This window comes from Nomascus leucogenys, chromosome 3, assembly GCF_006542625.1.
Source record: "Nomascus leucogenys isolate Asia chromosome 3, Asia_NLE_v1, whole genome shotgun sequence".
Taxonomy (NCBI): domain Eukaryota; kingdom Metazoa; phylum Chordata; class Mammalia; order Primates; family Hylobatidae; genus Nomascus; species Nomascus leucogenys.
In genome coordinates, this window is record NC_044383.1 from 143,510,900 (window position 1) to 143,530,884 (window position 19,985).

Sequence of the window (19,985 nt, forward strand, 5' to 3'; positions counted from 1 at the left end):
TGGATGCACACACTCCTCAAGCCACCGGGTCAGCAGGCAATGAAGAAGCGCAGATGTGATCCTTGGCCTTGAAAAGCTTTTACTCTAATTAGGGAGGCAAGGTATATCTATACGAAACCGTCAACTAATTATCACTTGTAATTATCTAGAAAATTCTTAAGGCAACCTATAATTAAGCATAATGTAACGTGAATTGTGTATGAGATGCTGAAAGCACGAATACACAGGAGAATTTCTGGCACAAGGATGAAGTCAAGGAAGGTCTCTTGAAGAAGTTGAGTCTTGACTTGGACTTTGAAGGAAGTGTCATTATTGCCTTGTAGAGAAGGCAAGGAGCATAAGGCCAGTGGATGAAGAAGCGGGGAGGGCAGGAAAGGGAATGAATGAAGCCACAGAGGGAGGGCCAGCAGATCTCAGGGCAGTAGTGATAAGACTAATGGTGCAGCTATTGTTCTGCCAGTTGTTGAATGCCAGGCACTTTGGAAGGAGCTTTGCAACAGTTATCTTATTTAACTATTAAAATAATGTTGCAAGATAAGTATCCCTATTTTACATATAAGAGAAACAAAGCAGGGAGTGGGGGTGCAGAGGAGAGGTATTAGGGAGGGAAGGGGGAGGAGGGCAGGGTGGCTCCAATGTGCCCTGAGGGCCTGAGATGCCTGTCACTGGCTGGCACGGACAAGGTGCCGTTTCCCGCACTGCACCTCATCCTCAATACCAGCGCTTCTGACTGCATCAGACAGTACCCTTCTTGGCCCCGTTTGTCCCCTCATTCTGTGGGTCGCATTTAGGGTATGTGGCCGCCCTGCAGGGTGGACATTCTTATTCGAAGGGGAGAGGTATGTTCGGCTGGTCTGGGTACACACACGTGCTCAACACCTATCCTTTCCCTTTCCCTTTTCTTCTGTGAGGCTTTGTCTTTTGCTGAGGATGGATGAGGCCACGTTCTGAGCTTTTCCTGTGTTCGTTTAGAGCCAAAGGCAGGAACTACATTGATTCTGTGGTCCCCAGAGCACACTGCTTTGCATATAGTGGGCATGCCATAAATATTTATGGAATGATTGATTGGGCTAGGTTAGTGTTCCTGGACATGAAAAGAAAGGAGATGAATTTGAGACTTTGTAAATGGAAAAACTGTAGGACTTGATGAATACTTTTATAATGAGATTATATCAGTTTCTTCTTTATTTATCAACTTCTGTGAATGAGCTGAATGTGAATTTCTACATTAAAACTTAATTTGTTAAACTCAGAAGCAAAGGCTCAAATCAGCTGCTTTGGCTGGGAGTCCCCAGGCCTGGGGCCGTCATTTGGCCCTGGCTTGAGTCTCACTAACAGGACACCTTATTGAAAAGTGACTGTGGCTGTCACCTGATGAACAGCTCTGGCTCCATAAACTGGCAGGTAAAAGCTTTGGAATGGACCTGGGAAGGCTGAGAGTGATGGTAATGACAGTCTGTGAGTGGCCAGCGATGCAAGCATAATCCTAAGGATTAATTCTTTTGACTGTTGAATTACGTCTTGTGCGGATTTGCCATTTGCAGAAGCGCACAGAGCTCACCTGTTCAGTAACCATGCCACTTCCTGGTCCCTACCACTGGCCGGCCAGGGAAGTGGGGGCTCCCCGCCAGAACATTGCCTCCCCTTCATCACAGCGCCAGTTGCCGGCGTTGGTTGCGGCACCTCAGGTGCTCCATCCGGCAGCCCTCCAGGCTGGACAAACGGGGCCAAGCACACTGCTTTGCATATAGTGGGTGCTGTCACTGTCCAGGCAGGTGCTGTCACTGTCCCCTCTCACCGGGGAGGAAACCCAGCCCTCTCCCTTGGCTTCTCTGCCACCTGAGCCTTGACCCTCAACATCCCCCGCCCCCAGCCACTGTAGTCTCCCTGTGCACTCTGGAGTCACCTTCCTGCCAAGAACCCCAGTGACCTCCTCCCCAGCCTTGTCCTGCACCACCTCAACTCACTAAGTTCCAGCCACCTTGCCTGTCTTTACTCCAAAGACCTCAGGGCATTTCACTGCCTGCCTGGCCTGCTCTCTGCCCTTCTCCTTCAGCCATCACCGGAAAGCAGGAAAGTGATAAAGCAGGAAGGAGGAGGCTCCCTGATTAGCAGCACAGCCAGTTCCAGACTTGGGGAATGATTCTGCCTTGGGGGCAGACTCCTGCTCTTTTGTGGGTCAGGCATTAGACACAGAAGAGGAAGTGCTGTTTCTTGTCCATTCAATCCATTTGCTGAGTGTCTTGTGTGGAAGGCTGTGTTCTACCTGCTGGGACTATTGCAGTGAACTAAGCAAAGCCCCTGGCCTCGTGCCGTTTACAGTCTAGGGCATGAAGAAATCACTTTAGCATGGTACAGGTAGGTGCCGAGAGCCGGGAAGGGAAGAGCAGCAGGTGAGGTGCTTGGGAGTGGCCAGGAGCAGGGTGATTTTAGAAGAGACAGGAGTGAGTGGGGACCCAGATGGGAGGAGGGGTGCTTTGCATAAGACATTCCAGGCAAGGCGAGCCCTGGGAGCACAGGCCTGGCTTGTTCTTGGAGCAGCAAGAAAGGCTGTGGGAAGGGAAGGCAGGGAGGGGAGGATACAAGGAGATAAGATATTACAGCAGGGGAGGGTCCTGGAGGTCAGTATGGGGTGGGAAGCCACTGGAGGGTTTGAGGCAGGGGAGTCACCTTTTAGGTTTGAAAAGTTTGCCCTGGCACTTGAAAGGCAGAAGCAAGGAGACTGAGGTGCTACTGCAATGGTCCAGGCAAAGATGGTGGCACTGGGACCAGGCTCTGTCATTGTAGGTACAGAAGTGGCAGGACATGAGATGTGGCCTAGGGAAGAGGTGATGGATTGGACGTGGGCACAGGAAGAGAGGAGTCAAGGATGAAAGGGGGAGGCAGAAAGGCAAGTTGGGGACCTGTGGCCTTGTGATGAAGGCCTGTCTGCAGGCAGATAAACACCAGCCACCGCAAGGGCGAGCAGGACCGTCTGAGGGCTGGCACAGGCCCAGGCTCCAGGCGGAGAGGGGAAAGAAGTCAGCCCTGTTGGTGAGGGCTCTGCAGAGGCCGGACACACAGAGGGAGCCTTCCTCCAGGAGCTTCAGTGATGGCCTCTCCAGGCAGCAGAGTGTTTGCAAAGCCCCTGAAGCCAGAAGCATGCCAGTCAGACAAATTTCCTGGGAAACCATTCAACAATAGGGGAGCCCTCCCAACCCACAGGCCCGCAGCTGTGAGAGGTGACCCAGAAAAGCATGAGCCACATCCATGACAGTGGGATGGACACCATCAGGATGGGTGCTGTGTGGGCACAGCCCTGGAACTTTCAAAGCAGCGATGCTGTCCTGAGGGTCTCAGGCATTTTGGGGTGCAGAAGCTTTTCCTGGGAAGTGCCCGCTTCGTGTCTGCATACCCAGGTCCGCCGTCCTGTCTGGGAAGTAGGCCAGCACACACAGGTGACACAATCCCCGCCCTTGGTTGTGGAGCGTTGGGGGACTGGTTCTTGCCCAGGGTCACTGCATCTCTCTGCCGCTCCCATGGCACCTCTTATTCAAGCTTGGCCTCAGCTCTCATTGTCAGCTCAGCTCAAGGCCACGCCTGTATATCAAACCTTTAATGCCGGACGAGAGCTGGAAGCAAAGAGTGGGGCTTTATGTGGCTTGGGGTACCCTCGTTTGTAAAGAAGGGTGGTCCTCCCCGCAGGAGCCCTGTAGGGCCCTGGCTTGGCTCTGGCTTTTGAGCAACCTTAGCCATTTTGCTTCCTCAGCTTAAGCCTTCATTGCTTCAACTCTAAAATGAGCGGGTTGGACTTGATCACCTCTGAGGTCCCTTTAAAGTCCCTACATTCTGAAATGCTGACGCTAGAGCCCCTGGGATGTCATTAACATGCAGTTGACTGTGAAGTGCTGGGCCCTCCCTGGGAACTGTTTGACACAAAGATGGGAGACCAGCCGTCTTTGGATGCCTGTCCCTCCTCCAACCTTCCCCTGCACCCTCTGACACTCTTCTCTGCCGCCACCCTCCCTGCAGGCTCTGCATGCTTTCTGCCCAGACATCCAAATGGCAGGATAGTAATGATCTCTGGTCTGGAGGGGTAGACAGGGCATTTGTTCTGATTTCCACTTGAAAGATGGTGAATCTGAGGTTTAGAAAGGGCAGCCAGGAAACAACATGTGGCCTGGACTGCAGGGCTCCGGAAGCTCTTTCCAAACTATGCAAGACGCCGAGGACTGTAAGAAAAATTTTTATAAAGGGGGACATGACTTACTTTCCTTGCAGATCATGGCCACTTTGAGAGCACCCATTCTTGTAAAATCTTTTGTTCCAGTGCAGTTCATTTTGTTTCATTAAGGAAGCTTACAAGGAAATAAGTTTTTAAAAATCTAATAAATACAAAGGGAGACAATGAGAAATTGGATTTTATGGGCTCTTAGGTCTCAAAACCATTTCATTTCCTGAATGCATAATTCCAAATCCATTTCATATCCTGAATTCATAGTCTACATTTAAAAAGTGCCAGGGACAGTCAAACCAACAGGCAAATAATGCTCATCGATACCTGGAAAGTCTCTTCTTGTCTCAACCCCTAAAGACTGCGTTTTCCTCTCCCATGGTTCCCTAGAAATCATGTAGCTTAGATTTGGTATCTCAGCTTTTCTTGACAGCTGTGTTATGCCACTACATGGGGCTAGAGCCTCCCATGGTGCCTTTTTGGGATTTTTTTTTTATTTTTTCATTTCAAAATGGATGCAGAAAAAGTATACCCCAAGGAGATTTATAGTGTTTTTTTGCAAACTCCTTCCCCTCAAAGCTTCCATCTGTAGATTCCTCACCAAGCACTGATGAGATGCAAACTTCTATTTTTTGGAGAATTTAAATAAGCTATAATTTTGTTGTCCTATGTAACTATGAGATTTTTTTTAAAGCAGTCTAAAATGGGAGTAGAATACAAGCCTTCTGCATTTCCTGTTTCATTCATTTAACAAATATTTCTGCTGTACGTGCACTGGGTGAGCACGATTAGCAATAAAAATGTTAACTGGGCCCATTTCTGCCCTCGAGTTCCTTGCAGCCAGAAAGGCTGCTCATGTATCATGGATGCCTATAATCCCAGCCAGCCAGTGGCTGCTGCCTCTAAGGACGGACTTTGCACAGCATCAGAGACCCCAGAAGCATGAAAACAAACCCAGAGAGGCATGAGGGAAGGAAGGAGGTCGTTGGATGGGCATGGGAGGGTACATGACATTTCATCAGGAGAAGATGGCAGGAAAGAGCAGCATTCATAAAGGCAGAGCAGGAGGATGGTGGTGCCAAGCAGTTTCCGGAAATGTTGAGAAGTTTGGGTTTTGTTTTTTTGTTTTTTTGTTTTTTGTTTTTTTTTCTTTTTGAGATAGGGTCTTGCTCCGTCACCCAGGCTGGAGTGCGGTGGTGTAATCTCAGCTCACTGCAACCTCCGCCTCCCGGCTTCAAGCAATCCTCCCACCTAACCCCACCGGGTACCTGGGACTACAGGCGTGTGCCACCACACCTGGCTAGTTTTTGTATTTTTGGTAGAGACGGGATTCTGCCATGTTGACCAGGCTGGTCTCGAACTCCTAGGTTCAAGTGATCCAGCTGCCTCGGCCTTCCAAAGTGCTGGGATTGCAGGTGTGAGCCACTGCACCCGGCCTTGAGTTGATGATTATATTTAAATGTGCTTTTGGTCATAAAGCACATTTCTTTACATACATTGTACCCAATTCCACATGTTTTGTGGCCAGGAATTCCTGTTCTCCTGATAAAGCGGATTCTTCCTCTTGCCATATCCTTTCTTGGAGCCAAGAGTCACAAACCAGTAGCCAGCAACCTCTGTGACTGCCGGCTGTATCTCCCCAGGGTGGTTCTGAGATGGGAGGTCGAGTGAAGCACAGTCATCCCACTAGTTCACTAGGACTGTCTCTAGGGTCCCTGTGCATAGGCCTCATGTGGCCTGTTGGGTATGGGGGTGGAGGTGTTCCATTGAGGGCTGGTCCCCTCCCACATTGGAGAGGAAGTCAACCCCCCCACCATGCTATTTTAGGTTGAATTCTGTTCTCCAAAAAGATATGTTGGAGTCCTAACCCCCAGGACCTCAAAATGTGACCTTATTTGGACATTGGTTCTTTACAGAGGTAATTAAATTAAAATGTATTCATATGGGTAGACCCTAATCAGATATGACTAGTGCCCTTATCAAAAGGGGACATTTGGACAGAGATGGACATGCACAAAGGGAAGATGATGTGAAGACCCATAGGGAGAAGATGGGCATGTGCCTGGGGTGATGCACCCACAAGCCAACAATGCCAGGAATTGCTGGCAAAAGGACCCTCCCCTACAGTTTAAGAAAGAACATGGACCTGCCACCACCTTAAATTTGGACTTCCAGCCTTCTGAACTGTCAGACCCTATATTTCTGCTGTTTTCAGTCACTCAGTTTGAGGCACTGGTTATGGCGGCCCTAGGAATACAATACACACGCCAACCTGCATGAACTGCCCAAGGGCTTCCTTTGACACAGGTCTCAGCAGTCATATGGCATTTCCTCCACCATTTCCTCTTGCTCTCCTCTTCCTCTCTGCTTTTCCTATGAACACAGTCACATGAAACATTGTGTGTGGGTAGAGGTAGGGTGGTGTAGCAAAGCCAAGATCCAGGCCAGCATGAGTGGGTGGGTTAGGGAAGGGGAAGGAGCTGCGGGACTACAGTCCAGGGGTCTGCTCAGAGTAGCATTGGATAAGGGAGGAAACGGAAGGTGAAATTAAAAACTTGATGATTTGGAACAGCAAAGCTCTTTGATTTTGAAAATTATTCCTCATTTTGGACAGTGACTATGGTGACTGTAATGAGAGAAGTGGGAAGGAATTTCCATTTTAAGAACAATTGTGGGTTCCATTACCAATGTGATTAACTTCAGGGACTGGAAAAGGTGGAGCTTTTAGGGGCTTTCTGGAAATTCCATAGTTAATGGATAGTTTGAAAGGTATAGTTTGAAAACATGGTGGAATATGGCATTCATGGATTAGGATTAAAAATTTTTACTCTTCTGTGAGTATTCCCGAAGGGCCATGATATATACAAAGTGGTAATAGTTGTAATGACGTTGCCTCATGTGGGGTGTGGTAAGGATTACGTGGAATTTGCATGTAATGTGTATACCCCAGTGTGAACCCCACAAGGAAGGAGTTATGAGGATTAGGCTCTGATGGGCCCATGGCAGCCCAGCACCTCCATCCCATTTACAGGATGAATTTGGGGATGTGACAATCTGAGATCTGTGAAGAGCTCATGATGAAATCCACCAGAAGATATCTGCCAAGGAGAAGCAACATCTGAGCATATTGTTCATGAATTATAGGATCAGTGAATTAGTTCCGGCTTTTAACCCAACACCCTCATTTTTTCACCAGATGAGGAGCCTGTATCTCAGTGACTTGCCCAATGATACTACTAAAGATAGTGAGTCAGAACCAGAGTCCAATTTCTACCATCCTGATCAACAAACATTTTCAAGTAATTACCATGGGGCCAGCACCAAGAAACATACTTTCTCTCTTCTCACAGTTTATAACCTAATCAAAGAGACAATGCCAATATCTCAGCATTGTTTGATGAAGACAGTAAGGGCAACAGAAGGCACAGGGGCTTTCCATCATCCCTTAACGTGGAAAACTCTGCTTTTCTTCATCTGGAACCTGGAATAATATTCGTCTTGCCTCCTGAACTTGTTACATGAAAATACTTTGAAAACTAAAATGATGCACTATGAATGGAGGACATATTAGCAATAAAAAGCCAGGGGGCTGGGTGCAGTGGCTCATGCCTGTAATGCCAGCACTGTGGGAGGTTTAGGTGGGCAGATCTCTTGAGGCCAGGAGCTCGAGACCAGCCTAGACAACATAGTGAGACCACATCTCAAAAAAAAAAAAAAATTCAGAGAAGTGAGAGGCAGATGTAGACTTGGAGAGTGGAAGGTAGAACGCAGCCCTTACAGTGGATATAATTTTGACATTCGTGGCTGAGGAGAGTGTCCGGGAAGAATGAATATGATGAGCAGAGGTGGGAAAGTATAAATTGGGGAAAGAGAATATTGATCAAATTGATGAGTTTGGCTGATACGGTGAGTTACTGTGTATCTTTCAGCCGGTATTTGGAGGCAAGTCCAAATCAGTGACTCAAGGGATTTGGTGCAGAACAGTAGGTACTGTTACAGATATTATTATCATTGCACTGATACTATTATTTGTGGAAGGTCTTTGAGATAAACATGATCTCTTCAGTATCTTTGTAAACATCTGTCCCATTGAGCAGGGAGAAAACATATTTTTGAAACAGATGTTAGCACCTTATTCGTACTGTCTCTTGTCCTACTTTATTTCTTTTCATGTACAAAAGTTAAAATAGAAAACAGCAAATTCAGATAAAGGTGGTAGTATATCCAGAGAATAGTGCAAAAACATCTGTCAAGCTAAACTTGGGAGTTTATTAATAGGTTAAAGCCGCTTATGGCTGTTATCTGTTTCCATTGCATTGAGTTCAGTGGTTGTTATGCTGGGACAGCTGAGCAGATTTTTACCTCCTGTGCTTAATATTAATTTGATTCATATGGGCTCTTAATAGCTCTGGTGAAGTGGAACTGTGTTTGATACTACTTTTGTTTGTGGTTAGATGGTGTATTCAGTTCTGAAACTTGAAGAGAAAAAAAAAATAAAAAATGCTGATAACCTGCCCAGTTTTAATCCCATTTGCCTCCTGTAGCTCATAAAACTCTTGTAGCTAAACTTCCACTGGGGATCAGAGAACACTTTTGGTGTGTGGGCACTGCTGTTTCATCCTTTGCCGTGGAGCTGTGTTTTAGTCTGTTTAGGCTGGCAAAATACCCTAGATTGGGTAGCTTAAACAACAGACTTCTTGAAGTTCTGGAGGCTGGAAAGTCCAAGATCAAGAGTCCAGCAGATCAGGTATCTTGTGAGGGTGGCTTCCTGGTTTGCGGGTGGTGCCTTCTCCTTGTGTCCTCGTGTGGCTGAGGGAGCCAGCCCTAGGCTTTTCCTCTTCTTCTAAGGACACTGATCCCATCATGGGGCCCCACACTTATGATCTCATTTAACCTGTGTCACCTCTCAAAGCCCCCCACCCCAATATCATCCCATTGGAAGTTAGGGTTTCAACATATATATGAATTTTGGGGAACCCATTCACTCCATAGCAAACAGCATTTGGTTTGAGACCATCAGTCCAGAACCTGCCTCACCAAAAGGGTTTCATTACTGCCATTCCCCATGGACTTCTTTACAAGGGATGCTCCTGGGATGACAGCAACATGACGATGGTGTTCCATGTCACAGGATGAGCGAGTTTTTGCTACTTGGATCACCTTATGCATATAAGCAACCACCTGCTTTTCATAATGGTCTAAAATATTTCACTTAAAGAAGTAGGGATATGTTTGAATTTTATAACTCTTAGGTCTTCAGCTCACAGGAGACAAATCGATTGATTGATTCATTCATTCATTCAATGAATATTTGCTGAGGACTGAGGAATATTCTAGGTGCTAAATAATTTAGCCATGAATGAGACAAAATCTATGCCTTCAAGGGGCTTATGTTCTAGTAGGGATGTCTGACAATGAGGAAGTCCACAAATATATGTATAACATAATATCAGATTATTATGACTGATAGAAGAAAATTTAGAAGGGTGAGGCAATAGACCATGACTTGGGGAGATGAGGCTGTTTTAGATTAGTTAGTCAGGGAAGGCATCTTTGAAGAGGTGACACTGAGCAGAAATCTGAAAGAAGGGATTGAGACTTGAATATATGAGGGAAGAGCATTCCAGGGAGAGGGAACAGCTAGTGCAAAGGCCCTGAGGTGGGGATGAACTTTGCATGTTTGAGGCATGGGAAGAAGATCAACATCACTGGAGTGCAGTGGAGCACAAGAGAGTGAGTGGCAGAAAGAGGATGCCACTGAGAGAGCTAGGGGCCAGATCAGGTAGGGCCTTAAAGACCATGGTGGGGACATTAGGTTTTGTTCTTAGTATAACTGGAAGTCATTTTTAAAAGATTACTCTAGCTGCTGTGTAGAGAGTGGGATGTAAGGGGGCAGGAGAGGAAATGGGAAATTACAGAAGCTATCATAGGATTTCAATTGAGAGATGCGGGTGGAGTTGGACCAGGGCTCATGATGGAAGAGATGGGAAGTAACTCGAATTAGGAGCATTTTGACAGTGACACGATTTGCCAATGGATGAATGTGGGGTGTGGTTATCAGGGAAACAGCTTTGCTCTTATTCTCCAGGTAGAGATGCCATGGACCACAACCATGAACCCCCACCCATTGCCCAAGAACAGACATGGTCCATCGTGGCGGAATCCATGGCCTTTTCATGAAGGTGAAGGATGGACTAAGCCTTAAAATGGCTTCCATCACTTAAAAGTTTAAAACATTTTAAATGAGATTCATTTTATGTGAAGAATAGAACCAAGATTTTGTTTGCTTTGTATCACCTTTTAAAACCCTTTTCTCAGTAACCTTTCAAAACCACAGCCGATGTTCCTTAGTTGGAAAAATTAAGTAGATTGCAATTTCCAGGAAGACAAGACCCATCATCGCGGTCACGTTATGAAGTTCATTATTTAGCATATTGGAAAGATTGGATTTGTTTACAGTCTCTTCTGCTGGATGGTAATCCTAGACAGAATCAGCACAGTTAATGATGAAAAAGAGGCAAATAATGAAAATTCAGATTTTTCTCTTCCCATTTCTGGTAGTTCAGATTTTAGATAATTTTCTTTTAGAAACAATACCCTGTTGGCTGGACTCATTTTGGATTTCTGGTTTCCTTTTGTTCTGTCATTATTTTTTCCTTCCTTCCTCCAAGTCTGTTTATCACATTTTTCCCCTGTAAAAAATAATTTGACATACTTTACATGGTTTCTAAATTTGTCTAAGACAACTATGCAATTGTTTAGGGTACTTTTGTAAAAAAAAAAAAAATGTACAGAATTAAAATAATGTGATTTGGGGGAAGTGTCAACTATTTATTGGTCTTTTTCCAAGAACAATCATTCCAGGAATCTGTTGTATTCGAAATTAGCTGTATCTTTCTTATTCTCTAAGATTGCATTTACGGCCTGTGATTAGATATTTTCATAACACTGAAATTTAAGCCTTGACATTAAAACGATGTCAGCTCTTGTTTTGTATCCATGAACATGCAAAGTTATTAAAAAGTGCATTCACGTTCAGAGAGCTCTTGCATTTCCAAAGTTAATATTGTTTTATTTTGGAATGTACTGACAAGACTAGCGCTCCTGTTGCTGATTTCCTCATGCAAAGGCCATGATTTTTGCATTTTACTGGTTCATGGAGCTGGTAGTTTGTAGCAGAGTATCAATGGTTAGTTTTATGTTGAATTTGATTTGGTAAGATTGTTGTTCTCCAGCTGACATAGTTATTGCTCAGATTCTCTATTGTTAAGAATATAATTTAATGATGCTTTACATGTCCTAAAGAGGAAAAATATTTCAGCTTCTTCAGGACACAGGACTGTGTTTTAGTCTGGAAGGATTCTAAGGCCAAGACTCAGCCTTTGACCACACATGGCCACCATGGAGGTCAGTCTTCATGCACTTCCCCAAAGGCATTAACACCGCAGATATGTATGGAGCACTTACAATGTATTCTCATAATCCACCCAACAGTCTTGAAGTGTTCTTCTTGCTGCAATTGAGAAGTCAATTGAATCTCAGAGACAGTAGATGTCTTTCTCAGGGCCCACAGGAGTAACCAGCAGGACCAGTGGTCACATCTGGTGGAAAGGAGGCTGCAAAGTACAGGACAGCATAACACCTTCCCTTAAGATATGCACAGCCTAGAAAAGAAGACCAAGAAAGTCATGATAGAAACAGCAAGAAGACCATTGCATGTAAGCAAGGAAACCATGACTGGATGTGAGCCAAAAGTGTCCCCATACATGTTGAGAGAGACTGGATGACAGAGCAATCAGGCAGTGGCTGTGGCAGCAGTAGTCAGGAGATTTCTCCACATTGAGTGCAATTTAATTAGCAGCAACTATTCTGAATGATCCTGTTCAAGGGTTTTCAAAGCCTGCCTTGGAAAGAAAGTCCATGCTCAGCAACCCCAAATTTCTGAGTCTTGTCCCTGCTACCCGATCCCCACCTCACACCACTCACCTCCTCCTGCCTGGAGATGATGAGGGATCTCAGGCTCATCTATACACATCCACTTGTTGCTATTGCCCAGCTGCCAAGATGTGCTAGTAATGCTACTCATGGCTCATAGTTTTTGTTGTGTTTGTTTTTGTTTTGTTTTGTTTGTTTTTGAGACAGGGTCTTGCTCTGTCACCCAGGCTGGAATGCAGTGGTGTGATCTTGGCTCACTGCAACCTCCACCTCCCAGGTTCAAGCGATTCTCCTGGCTCAGCCTCCCAAGTAGCTGGGATTACAGGTGCCCATCACCATGCCCAGCTAATTTTTGTATTTTTAATAGAGATGGGGTTTCACCATGTTGCCCAGGCTGGTCTCGAACTCCTGTCCTCAAGTGATCAACTTGCCTTGGCCTCCCAAAGTATTGGAATTACAGGCATGAGCCACCGTGCTCAGCCGTGTTTGTTTTTAAACTACACAACTTGTATAAGGATGCTCTTGGTTGAAGTAACAGAAAGCCAGGTTCAAATTGCCTAAAGCAGCAAAGCAACATATTGATTTGCCTAAATTGGCACCCAGAGATAGCAGGCTCCATGTTGGTCTGTGTGACAGTTGAGCAGTGTGATCGGGGACTCCAGTGGTTCTCATCTGTCTGCTCAGCCCTCCACACCGGCCACTTTCCTCTCCGATTGCTTCTCCTCGTGGGCCCAGGATGGCTGCCAGAAGCAGGTGGGTCCATGTGCTTCCTCTTTCACATCCAGTGTCAGACACATCCTGGCTTCCCACTGCTGCTTGTGAGAGGAAGGAAGGATTTTTCAAGATGCTTCTACTAGTCCTCTCTCTTTCTGTCTTTAGACAGATTTGGTTTACATCTCCGTTCCTGAACTTTCAAGAGATGTGGGATTCCCTTAGACTACCCATGCCCTCCTTTTGAGCTGAGCTCCAATCTCCAAGCCACAGGCTGCTGTTTAATGGGGGTGGAGTTGAGTGATTGCAGCGTCAGCCACAATGTTCATTACACAAAGACAAGTAGTCACTCAGAGTCACCTACTGTCTCCTGATGTGTCTTGATTTTCATCCTCCTATTGAATTTTGGGTTAATGAATAGTGTGATACACAGTATGACGAAATGAATTGCCTAAAATTATTAGGAGCCAGGTGGCAGACAATCTAAAAACATGAAAACATGCTCAGCCTCATTAGTAATCAGGAAAATGTAAATTAGGATCACAGTGATATGCTTTTTACTCCCACAAAGTTGGCAAAAATCAAGAAGTCTGACATTACCAAGCATTGGCAATGATGCATATGAGGAAACAGTACGGCTCATATAAGGCTCGTGGGAGTGTAATTTGGTGCCACCACTTTGGATAAAAAATTGGTATTATCTTATAAAGCCGAATGCACATCTACCCTCTGACTCAACAATTCCATTTGTAAGTATATATACTAGAAACATTTTTGCAATTTCTTGAGGACATATGTTTGAGATTGTTCATGATGATAACTGTTCACAATAGCAAAAAACTGGAAACAATATAAATGTTCAAGAAAAAGAGAACAAATAAATGCACCATGGGAGATTCATACAGTGGAGTATTATCCAGCAGTGGAAACCAGAGAAACTGCAGCTACATGCAGCAACATGGGCATATATATATATATATATATATATATATATATATATATATTTATTTTTTTTTTTTTTTTTTTTTTTTTTTTGAGATGGAGTCTTGCTGTGCCACCCAGGCTGGAGTGCAGTGGCGTGATCTCAGCTCACTGCAAGCTCCGCCTCCTGGGTTCATGCCATTCTTCTGCCTCAGCCTCCCAAATAGCTGGGACTACAGGCGCCCACCACCACGCCTGGCTAATTTTTTGTACTGTTTTTTTTTAGTAGAGACGGGGTTTCACCGTGGTCTCGATCTCCTGACCTTGTGATCCGCCTGCCTCGGCTTCCCAAAGTGCTGGGATTACAGGCATGAGCCACCATGCCCAGCCTATTTTTTTTTTTAGACAGAGTCTCACTCTTGTCACCCAGGCTGGAGTGCAATGGTGCAATCTCGGCTCACTGCAGCCTCTGGCTCCTGGGTTCAAGCGCCCACCACCACACCCGGCTAATTTTTGTATTTTTAGTAGAGATGGGGTTTCACCATGTTGGCCAAGCTGGTCTTGAACTCCTGACCTCAGGTGATCTGCCCACCTCGGCCTCCCAAAGTGCTGGGGTTACAGGCATGAGCCACCGCGCCCGGCCTGCATGGGCATATCTTAAAAACTTATCATCAACAAAAAAAGTTGCTAAAGACTACATGCAGTAAAATAACCATGTGTTTTGTTTTGTTTTGTTTTGTTTTGTTTTGCTTGGGACTGAGTCTCACTCTGTTGCCCAGGCTGGAATGTAATGGTGCAGTCTCGGCTCACTGCAACCTTTGCCTCCTGGGTTCAAGCGACTCTGCTGCCTCAGCCTCTGGAGTAGCTGGGATTACAGGTGAGTGCCACCACACCCGGCTAATTTTGTATTTTTAGTAGAGACAGGGTTTCACCATGTTGGCCAGGCTGGTCTCGAACACCGGACTGCAAGTGATCCACTCGCCTGGGCCTCCCAAAGTGTTGGGATTACAGGTGTGAGCCACCGTGTCTGGCCAATAACATGCTTATAAAACTCAAAAGCAAGCATATTCAAGCAATAAATTGTTCAGAGACATTTATGCATGGTAAAACTATGTTTAAAAGCAAGGACAGTTTCCTAGGGAGGACGTCGTCTGGAAGGTAAGATCCTGGAAGAGCACAAAGTTATCTCCAACAGTATTGGTAATGGGATCTAATCTTTAGTTGGGTGGTAGGATTGGAAGTGTTGTTTTATTTGGGGGCTTCATAACTTTCTATCTATTCACATAAAATATTACATAATAATCTTTAAAGTCATTGCTAAGTTTACCATCGTTTGCATAGTTCAGGGAGAGGACCTAGAATATAACTAAGGCAACAGGAAAATAGTGTTCAAAGGGGATTAGAGAAGTCCACATCATCTCAATGACAAAGAACTCACTGAGTTCTTAAGAAAATGTGACTGAGTGCAGTCGAGTGGCAAAGAAAGAGGAAGCCATGCCTGCTGAATGAATTAATAATTTATGAGGGAACAAATCATCATGTGGTTGGGGGAACCAGTGGCTGTAATCTATTTAGGCCAAAGTATATGATTAAAGGCTGTACCATGAGTTATCAAAACCCTGACATCATTGTGACTTGGGGAAATGTTTGTTCATGGATAGGGAGGCAGGGATCAGAAGTTAAAAAAAAAATTTGTTTAAATGAAGAATTAAATAGAGTCTTCATCTTTGTGTAGAAGTGTAAGGGTTTTGTTTCTGCAGTGATCAGAGTTGATATTTGCCAGTAGCACATTTTTAGTGAATGATTTGGAAGGGCAAGAAAATCCCTTAGTCAGATGTAGCTGAGTGCACCCAGGTGCTGAAACACTGAACAAATAAAGCTCGGTCAATGAGATCGGGGCCTGTTTGACTCAGAAATACAGCAGATGAGCTCTAGTGTACATAGCACCTGTGCTGGGTAACTTGCACGTCTCATTAAAGTCTTCTCTAGGCACTGATCGTCAGTGGGAAAACACTGTAGCTTGGGTGGTTAAAGGCTTTTCCCACACTTAGTCTGGAATGGAATCTCTTCATGGTTAAATATTAGGTTCTATTTCTGGTGTCGTTTGTGTGACTCAGCACAATCTCATTATCCCTCTTGAGAAACATCCATGTCTCATTCACAACCTAAAACCCAGACTGAGTCCAGGGTTGAAGTCTCTGTCCAGCCAGCAGTGACTACATTACACAATTGTTATTTTTGTCAACCTATCTCAGTTTACTCATTAGGGAAATGAAAGGGTTAAACTGGACTATTTCTGAGGTCTCTTTCAGATGCAATATTCTGACTCTGGGAGTCCATTTGCAAAGAGCTGGATGTTGGAGAGAGCCCTCTCCTGGGTCAGCATGAGGCTAACATTAGCTGCCTTCTTGCTCACATTCTGTTATTTGTGCATGAGATGATGTGGACTTCTCTAATCCCCTTTGAACATTATTTTCCTGTTGCTTTAGTTATATTCTAGGTCCTCTCCCTGAACTATGCAAACGATGGTAAACTTAGCAATGACAAGCTAGAATCTTCCAGAGTTTATTTATTAATTTACTTCTGCTGTTGTATATTAGGTATACAACTTAGGTGATGTGTGAAAAAGCCCATTAACTTTAGTGAGCCTTCACATGCTGACGATAGATATATTTTATATTGGTCCCTGGGGGAATGTTAATGTGAGCTATTGTCTATATCTAAAGGAAAACAACCACTCAGGATATTAGCTAGTGGATACAACTGTGCTTGCATAAAGCATCCTAAACATCCATGTCTTTCAACTCAGAGTGAATGTGGCCATTGGTAAGTGGCACCTAGGACAGTAGAGTCATTTTTTTCATTTTGATTTTTTATTAAAGTAACATGTAGTTTAAAAGGCCAAATTGTGCTAAAAGACTTATAACCAAAACCAGCCATCTCCTGTGACCCTGCCCCCTACTCTCAGTTTCAACTGTTTTTGGTATTCTAAGTAATATGTGTGTACTTCTCTCTTGGTTCATTCATGTTAGACATTATCTACGTACTTTTTATTCTCTTATGCTTTCCCTTCCTCTTTCTCCCTAATCCCTTCAGAATAGCTACATCATAAATTTTTATTACATCCATATCCAGATTTTTAAATTATTTTGCACATGTAAATATTGTTCACACCTGTGCCAGTTGTACTACGAATATTTCCTTATATAACATTTTATATTTCCTGACTCATTTTTTTTTTTTTTTTTCTGAGACAAGAGTCTCACTCTGTCACCCAGGCTGGAGTGCAGTGGTGTGATCTTGGCTCACTGCAACCTCCGCCTTCCAGGTTCAAGCGATTCTCATGTCTCAGCCTCCTGAGTAGCTGGGATTACAGGCACGCCACCATACCTGGCTAATTTTTGTATTTTTGGTCGAGAAGGGGTTTTGCCATGTTGGCTACACTGGTCTCCAACTCCTGACCTCAAGTGATCCGCCCACCTCGGCCTCCAAAAGTGCTGGAATTTCAGGCATGAGCCACTGTGCCCAGCTTCCTGACTTGTTTTTGTATTTGGACTTTTCCACATCTTCCAACAGCTCTGTAAAAATATGTCCATCCAATTACACCCATTCTTGCTATTTTAGCTCTATCCGAGCCTCCTTCCACTTCAGTTGGACTGGCCTGGGGCACTGCTGTCACTCCAGAGTCTCCCATCATGATCATCCTAAGGGTTTTCCTTACCCCTCTTCTGGATGGGCATCCTCCTTGGCAAGGAACATCCTTCCTGTTCCCGCATTCCAGATCTTCAGCTTCATCATTTTCCTCCCTGTTACACCCTGTGACATCTTAAGGAAGCAATACCTTTTTGAGATTTTAAATATCTGCAAATATGTTTATTTCAATCTTACACTTGATTGATTGTCAAGTTGGGTATGCAAATACGGGTGGAAAATCATCCTCAATCAGAATTTTGAAGCAATGATTACATTGTCTTCTAGCTTCCACATTTTCTATTCAGAAGTCCAGTGCCATATACTACATATTTGAACCTGACCTTGTCCCCACCATTCGTTTACCTCTTTCAAAGCTTTTAGATGTTGTTCTTTATAGCTGGTGTTTTGGAAGTTTTGTTTTTTCAAATGATGATCAATCATTGTGTTGGGCATCAATACCAGGGTGGTGGCGAGTCCTGTTGATGTAGAAACGTGGGTTTTTCATTTCTAGGAGATGTCCTTCAATAATTTTCCTCCCCATTATTATTTTCTGTCTGTTCTCTCTATCTCAAACTTCCTTTGTATCTGTAACTCTTTTATTTGGATATTGATGTCTTGTATTTTTTTTCTCGAGACAGGGTCTTACTCTGTTGCCCAGGTGGGAGTGCAGTGGTGCAATCATGGCTCGTTGGCTGCCTCAACCTCTGGGCTCAAGCAATCCTCCCACCTCAGCCTTCTGTGTAGTTGGGACTACAGCCATGTGCCACCATGCCTGAGTAATTTTTTTATTTTATATTTTTTGTAGAGACAGGGTCTCACTATGTTGCCCAGGCTGGTCTTGAACTCCTGGGCTCAAGCAATCAGATGCTCCTACCTCAGCCTCCCAAAGTGCTGGGATTAAAGGTGTGAGCCACCGCACCCAGCCAATGTCTTATATTGATCCTTTAATTTTCTTAGCTTTTGTATTGTCCATCTCTTGATCTTTTAGTTGCACTTTCTGGAAAATGTATTTAACTTTATCTTCTAATGTCTCAATGAATTTTTAAATTCATCTGCAATATCTTTTAGTACCAAAAACTCCTTCTTGTTCTCTGACTGGTCTTTTTTAGTGTCCTGTTCTTGCTTTATTTTTCTGATGATGTAAGTTATAGTTTCTTTGAAAAATAAAAAGAGAGAGCCCACTTCCAGGCTTATTGAGGTTTTAAGTAAATTTCAGTTCCACGTGGTTGGAGGATACGAGTTCCCGTTTCTTCCCGGCTGTTGGCCAGGGGTTAACCTCAGCTTCCAGAGGCCCCCTGCATTCCTTGGCTCGTGGCTCCTTTCACTCCAACAGCAGTGGTGAGAGTCTTCCCCACCCTAGAATCTCTGCCTCTCTCCTTCTGCCTCATCTCTCCAACACACTTCTTCCAGCACTCCTCCATGCCCTTTGTCTTCTGCCTCTAAGGACTGATGTGAGTACCCTGGGCCCACCTGGATGATCCAGGATGATGTCCCATCTTACCATCAGCTGAATAGTGACCTTAGGAGCATCTGCAGAGCCCCTTCCACAGCAGCATCCAGATGAGGAGTCTCAGGGAGACCTCTTCAGAATCCTGCCTGCCACATGTGTACACACATATTGAGTCTTAACCACTTTGTGAGACACAGCTTAACAAATATGTACACACATAGTGAACTTAACTTTTTTTAACGGGGACAACTTTATTGTCCCCATTTTAAAAATATGAAAACTGAGGTACAGAGAAGTGAAGTGACTTCCCAAGGTCAGTTAGTAGGCGGCAGAGCTGGATTCACACCTGGCAGTCTGTCTCCAGATACTCCCTCTCTGTTACTCGCCAAGATGCTCTGCAAGCCAAATGCCATCTCAGACACTGATGACAGGTATATTCAGATTTTGAAATTAATAAAATTGTGAGATATAGAGTTGAATGTGAAAAGTGCAAAACTGCCTATTTAAGCCCTTCAAGTTTTCTGGGTATAGAGTGCTTTCCTTTTTATTCATAGGATTGGTTCATAATCTTTAAAAAAATATAATGTTTGCAAACTGGGTACAAAGAATTGAAAAGGAAGGCATACTAGTTACTTGGCATGTAGCATGACTTCGAATTGACAGGTGGAGAATCTGAGGCCAGAGCCACATCGCCATGTCTCTTCCTGCAGCCTCCACTCTGCTCTCACTTCCCTCTCCTCTGTTAAATTTCCTACTTCGTGGCCGGGTGTGGTGGCTCACGCCTGTAATCCCAGCATTTTGGGAGGCTAAGGTGGGTGGATCACCCAAAGTCAGGAGTTTGAGACCAGCCTGGCCAACATGGTGAAACCCCATCTCTACTAAAAATACAAAAATTAGTGGGGCATGATGGCCGGGCCTGTAATCACAGCTACTCAGGAGGCTGAGGCAGGAGAATCACTTGAACCTGGAGGCTGGAAGTTGCAGCGGGCCCAGATTGCGCCACTGCACTCCAGCCTGGGCGACGGAGTGAGAGTCTGTCTCAAAAAAAAAAAAAAAAAAAAA

At 44.6% G+C, this 19,985-nt stretch overlaps 1 protein-coding gene across 2 annotated transcripts in view; it reads left to right on the forward strand.

Annotated features, from left to right (window-relative positions):
* ZDHHC14 (zinc finger DHHC-type containing 14) overlaps positions 1-19,985 on the forward strand; it is a 305,773-nt gene that overhangs the window by 118,032 nt on the left and 167,756 nt on the right. The gene's annotated exons all lie outside the window — the stretch shown is intronic.